Source organism: Castor canadensis, chromosome 15, assembly GCF_047511655.1.
Source record: "Castor canadensis chromosome 15, mCasCan1.hap1v2, whole genome shotgun sequence".
Lineage (NCBI taxonomy): Eukaryota > Metazoa > Chordata > Mammalia > Rodentia > Castoridae > Castor > Castor canadensis.
This window is the reverse complement of record NC_133400.1, coordinates 59,751,440-59,757,439: the sequence shown is the minus strand read 5'-3', so window position 1 is coordinate 59,757,439 and position 6,000 is coordinate 59,751,440.

The following is a 6,000-nucleotide window of genomic DNA, read 5'->3' as shown; positions in this document are numbered from 1 at the left end:
TTAACAAATAAAGAAACACCAAATCTCTGATGGGAGATATAAAATACACTAAAAAGCCATTAACGTGTTTTTATTTTTGGTCTTGGAAATTCTTCTTTCAAAAGTCCTTCCTAAGAAATAAAGATGGATGTAAAGATCCAGGTGTGGTATGGCTGGGGTTGTGGCTCAAGTGCCTAGAGTGCCTACTTAGGAAGCACAAAGCCCTGAATTCAAACCCCAGTACCATCTCCCCTCCCCCAAATAAAAGATCCAGGTATGGTGGCACACACTTAGAATCTCATCAGTTGGGAGGCTGAGGCAGGAGGATAATGAATTCAAGGCCAGTTTGGGCTACATAGTGAGACTGTCTCAAAAAGCAAAAAAAAAAAAAAAACCTAAACAATAATAGAGGTTAGAGGCCCAGCTGAAGAGGTAGAGTGCAAAGTTCAAAGCCCTGGGTTCAAACTCTAGTAGTACCAATGGTGGAAAAAAAAAGTAATAGCAGACCTAGAAATAAGCCCACATAGCTACAACCACCTGATGTGACAAAGGTGCCAAAACATGCATTGGAAAAAAGATAGTTTCTTTGAAAAATGGTGTTGGGCAAACTGGATACCCACATGTAGAAGACTGGGCATGGAGTGGCTCAAGTGGTAGAGTGCCTGCCTAGCAAGCATGAGGCTCTGAGTTCAAACCCCAAGGCTGCCAAAAAAGAAAAAAAAAAAAACAAACCACATGTAGAAGACTGAAACTAGACCCCTACCTATCTCTCATCCTATAAAAAAAAAATCAGTTTAAATGGATTAAAGATCTTGATGTAAGAACTGAAAATCTGAACATTGGTTAGACTGCCCCCACCATCATCCAGACACTTATGTGGAACACTTCAGCACCTTGAAGGTTCTTTCTGCTTCTTCCCAATCAATACACTCTAAAGATAACCTTAGTCTTACCTGTTGTTTTGTGTTTTAACTTCATATAAACTCACAATCATATATGTAGATAATCCTTTCTGCCTGCTTCTTTCAATCACTGTTGGTTTGTGACTCACTCATTTTTAAGAAATAGATTAGTTACCAATATATTTTTTCTCAGTATTGGAGATTAAACCCAGGGCCTCACACATACTACACAAGAGCTCTACCACCAGAATAACATCCCCAGCCTTTAGCTGTGAATATTTTAAAATAAGGATTTAGTAAACAACAGGATTCTTAGAGGTTTTTTTGTTTTTTGTTTTTTCTTTTAAAGAGAATGTATCTCACCAAGTTCCCCAGGCTAGCCCTGAACTCTTGGGCTCAAACAATCCTACTGCCTCATCCTTCTGAGTAGCTAGGACTACGGATGTGTGCTACAACGTCCAGTTTCCCTACTTTGAAAGATACTGGCAAACAGTAGTAAGTCAGTAATCCTATGTGCGATCAAGCAGGAGGTGAAGAACAACCATTCCCTTAGGTTATGCCAGACCTACAATTCTGACAAACTACAGAGATCTGAATGATACCTCCCATGAAAGAAACAAAGAAAGATGATGAATGGTAAAAATATCTTCTTAAAGACACTACTGATCTAGCAAGAAATTAAGACTCTGCAGAAGGCATAAATTAAGTTTAAGTGGGAACCCTGGAAGAAAGGTGAGTGAGCACGGAAACCATCTTAAATTGAGTCTATGTAAAACTCAAAACACAGTAACCTATACTTGTTTGGACAGCAATGGGGGCATAGCAAAAGGCAGATAAAGCTTAGAGCCCCTACTTGAGGATTCTAATACAAGACTTAAAGTTGGAACCCTACAGGGCTACATTCACAATGTCCCGTGCAGATGATAAGAAGTCTGAGTGGTTTTAAGTAAAGGCAGTACCCATAGACACGTGGTGGTGGGGGAATATACAGAGGTCAATTCAATGAAGAGGACTTGGTCTTTAAGGTGAGGAAGGCAAGTGTCTGGCTTGGGTAACCACAGACTGTGGTGCCATTATTCACTAAGATAAGGAAGATAGGAAGAAGTTTCAGTAAGCAAGAAATGATGATAAATGTATGGCTGGACACTGAGTTTTAAGTATTTACAGGACAGCTGAGTGGAAAAGTTCAGGATGCCAGAGTCAGACATGAATATTAGGAGACCAAAGTTTGCGTTATGCAACACTATACAGAAAGAACCCAGCAGTAAATTAAACACAGTAGGATTTCTGTTCTAAAAATGCCAACCCTTCAAACGAATTCATAATTGAGTATCTAACTTAACCTAATACTTTGCATATTTCATGTACATATGAGTACAATAGCTCTCCTCCTGTATGTATAAAAATGTCCTTTCTTCCTGTCACCATTCCCATTTGTATCAGTCACTGTTTGTACTTAAACTAGAATCGATTTTCCTGCTGACTGATGATTGACATTTGTTTTTCTGTGAAATACTGTAATACTCAGCTTTGAAGGAGCTTTTTACTGTTTCATCAGGACAGATTACTTCAGAATCTGTCACTTGAAGGTCCTCAGGTTTACCTTTATTTTCTTGTTCCATTGAAAGGTCCAGGTCTTCATCTTGCATCTGGTCAGTCACAGTGGGCAAAGGCTCTGGTTCAAGGTGCAAAATCAGATTTCCTTTCACCTCTCAAAAAAGAAATATAAAGACATGCTTCTATCTCAACATGACTAAAGAGTTTGATCACTCATAAAAATCTGAAGGCTATTGTAATTTGAACATTTAAATATAAGGGTCTCTTTCAAATTGAGAGCTTATTCAAAAATAAAAACTGCTTCATCATTACATATATATTTTCCCATTAAAACATTTAAAAGCACTGCTGAAAATCTATGGAAAATATCTTACTTCTGTCTGCATTGTACATATCTTCAAAGGCAAATTCTAGCTCTCTCTGCCAGTCATCTTTTATTTCACTTCGTTTGTATGGAAGTTCAACTAGCTGTGGTGGCATTTGTGCTACAGTCTGTCTTTTATGTGCCAGGTCCTCTTGTTGCAGCTGTTTGAGTTCTTTCATTAGCTTCTCTTGATTCTTCAAGAATAGAGATTAATGACAGAGGAATCGAACTTTGGCTAGTATTACTAACCAGGGAGGGAAAGTGGGGAGACCATGAGGAGCAGGGCTTAGGCTTCCTTCCCCTGCCCTCCCATTTGTTCTGCACCAAAACACATTACAGTTAATTAATTTATCCACTCAACAAACATTTGCTGAATACCAGATACTGCGATAAATTCTCGGGGAAAAAAAAATCTCAACCCTATGAGACCAACAAAGAAGTAGCATTATGTTAGTAGCAAAAGAGAATGGTACTGGTTAGGCAATAAAGTTACAAAAGTGTCTGACTTCTGAGGGAAGTCATGAAGTTACTTTCTATTTAAGTTTCCATGGCTCCTGATATATATGTGTCAGGTAAGCACTGAGATCAGAGTGACTGTGGATTAACTGAGAGTCACTATTGTGACTCTCATTAATTAAAAGGGACCTGTCTATCTCTTTAAGCTTACAGTATGCCTAATATGAAAGTTTAAGCAGAGTTTTAGTGAGTTATCTAACTGAATTTTGGTGGTGAAGGGTAAAGAAGAGCAAGGGAAACTGCTCAGTGATGGGATGAGAATTTAGTCAGATAAAAGTGGGTATAAGAGCAGTTGAAATAACAAGAAAACAACGGTGCACAAGGTGTGGAGATGAAGGCATGTGATGCTCAAAGCACACACTAGAGCAAGGGCTAGAGCATGGAGGGCAAGGGGATTAAAGAGAAATATGAACTGGAGAGGCAGATAGAGGCCACCCACTAGTCACAGCAGACCCAGCAGGAAACAAGTGCCAGACCACAACAAGGTCTACAGCAACATGGCTCAGATAGGAAAGGGAGACCATCTATTAGCACTGAGATTACAGTTCTGGATAACTCTTATGTAAGGAGCATTAATTCTGTAAGAAGGTAGAAGAGCCTGCATACTCTTCTGGCTCGTGGGAACTGTGGTGTGGTACTCTGCCAGTATTACTTGCAGTAACCATGACTAGTACCACTAACATTCACTGTGAACTTGTGAAATTCTACACACATTTCTAAATGCTTTATGAAACTCAGTTAATCCTCATCAAACAATGATGAAACATTGCTCACAGAGGCTAAGTCACTTATCTGAGATCAAACAGGAAGTAATGAAGAGAGGCAAATCCATGCAAGCTGGAGCCTACATCTTAAACACTCAATACTGCTGTTTTTATGATGAATGGGTTTATTTTATGATTTTTTCTCATGTGTATTTTTTCTATAGGTGTTAGCCTTAGATGAGGAGAATGACTAGTAACTTAGACATTCAGTTATTTTTGTCACAAACTTACTTCCAATTTATAGAAGCCAAAAACTTAAGGGAAACGGTCTTAATTTAGTTCAAATAGTATAAATAAACTTTTATGAGCTAAGAGTTTAATTTCCATAGAAGTACCTAAAGACTCCTCACTAAGGTGGGTGTTTAAAATTCCCAAATGCATTAGCAAATTGAGAAAATAAAAGTATACTTCCAACAAGATGAATTGTTTTATGCTATTATAATGCTTACTGACTGAACAATCAGCAGGACAGAAGTGAGGCTAAAACTATCCACATTTTTAGGTTGACAACACTCACTTTCTCAAAGCTCCATGACAGCAAGGATCATCACTTTACCTTTGAATCAATACTCTGCTTTGCTCAATAGATATGCAATGAATCTAATCCTCAAAATTACAGAGCACAAATGAAGCCCAAATAATTACATTAGAAAAGGGATTAATCTTCTCAGGCTCTTTCTGGGTTAAATAAACTTAAAAACCAGGAAAATTTTTAGATTTAGTGATACACTGTGAGAATAACTTAACCTAACTAAACCTGAAGTCACATGAGTCAGAGAGTGTATGTAACATCCTTCATGCCACCTTGCTTTGAGCCTAGCACCACCCACTTCTGTAATGCCATCAGTAACAGTCACAGAAGTTCTTACTGGGCCAAATGGATCTTTTTCAATGCTTGGAAACCCCATTCATGTGCCTTTTCAAACTGCTCCATTCTCTCCCGTGCTGCCTGTTTTTGTCGTTCTTCTAATCGTTTAGCTTCTTCTTCAGCAGACAAATGAGCATCTGGCTAGCAGTCAATAACATTTTAGATAATTTTTTTTAAGTGTGAAACAAAAAATTAACTGAAAAACAAAATAACTTTAAAAGCATGCTTTCTATTCATTTAAAATTAAAAAAATAAGCATTCTATTAATAAATGCCCACAATTATCATCAGCTTATACACATACATAGGATCAAACTGCTAGTATAAAGTCTTATAAATTCACTTCAAACTAGATTAGGCTTTGTTCATCCAAACACATTCCTCCATGTTTTGTTTTGTTTTTTTTTTGTGGTACTGGAGTTTGAACTCAGGGCCTTATGCTTATTAGGTAGGCTCTTTACCACTTGAGCCACTCAGCCAGCCCTTTTTTTGTGTGTTGGCTATTTTTAACATAAGAGTCTGGAGAACAATTTGTCTGGGCTGGCTTTGAACCATGATCCTCCTGATCACTGCCATCTGAGTAGCTAGGATTACTAGTGTGGGCTACCAGCACCCAACCTTCCATACTTTTAAAGTAAAGAAACACCATTAAAATGACAATACTGATAGGTAAACACCCACACCATCTAAGGCTGTGTAAGTAATTTAGAGTGCACAGATTTGATTTTGGTTTCTAGCCAACGCCGGCCGCGTGTCATCACCTGGGGAGCACCAGAACACCTACTTTAACAGAAATGGTAATTTCTAGACTTATGCATAACCAATGACCACCCCTTTATGCAAGTCTTCACCTCTTAACATGACAATAATATAACCAGGATTTTTTCTCATTACCTAAACATTTACTTTCAAATATAGGCAACATTTTAAATGTAACTACGAGTGGAAGTTTTTTCATACTCTGTATGCTGAAATTCTATGAGTCAACTGAAACAGTAAGAAATGACCACAAAAGCCATGAACACTGTATATAAAATTAAAACTCAAATAG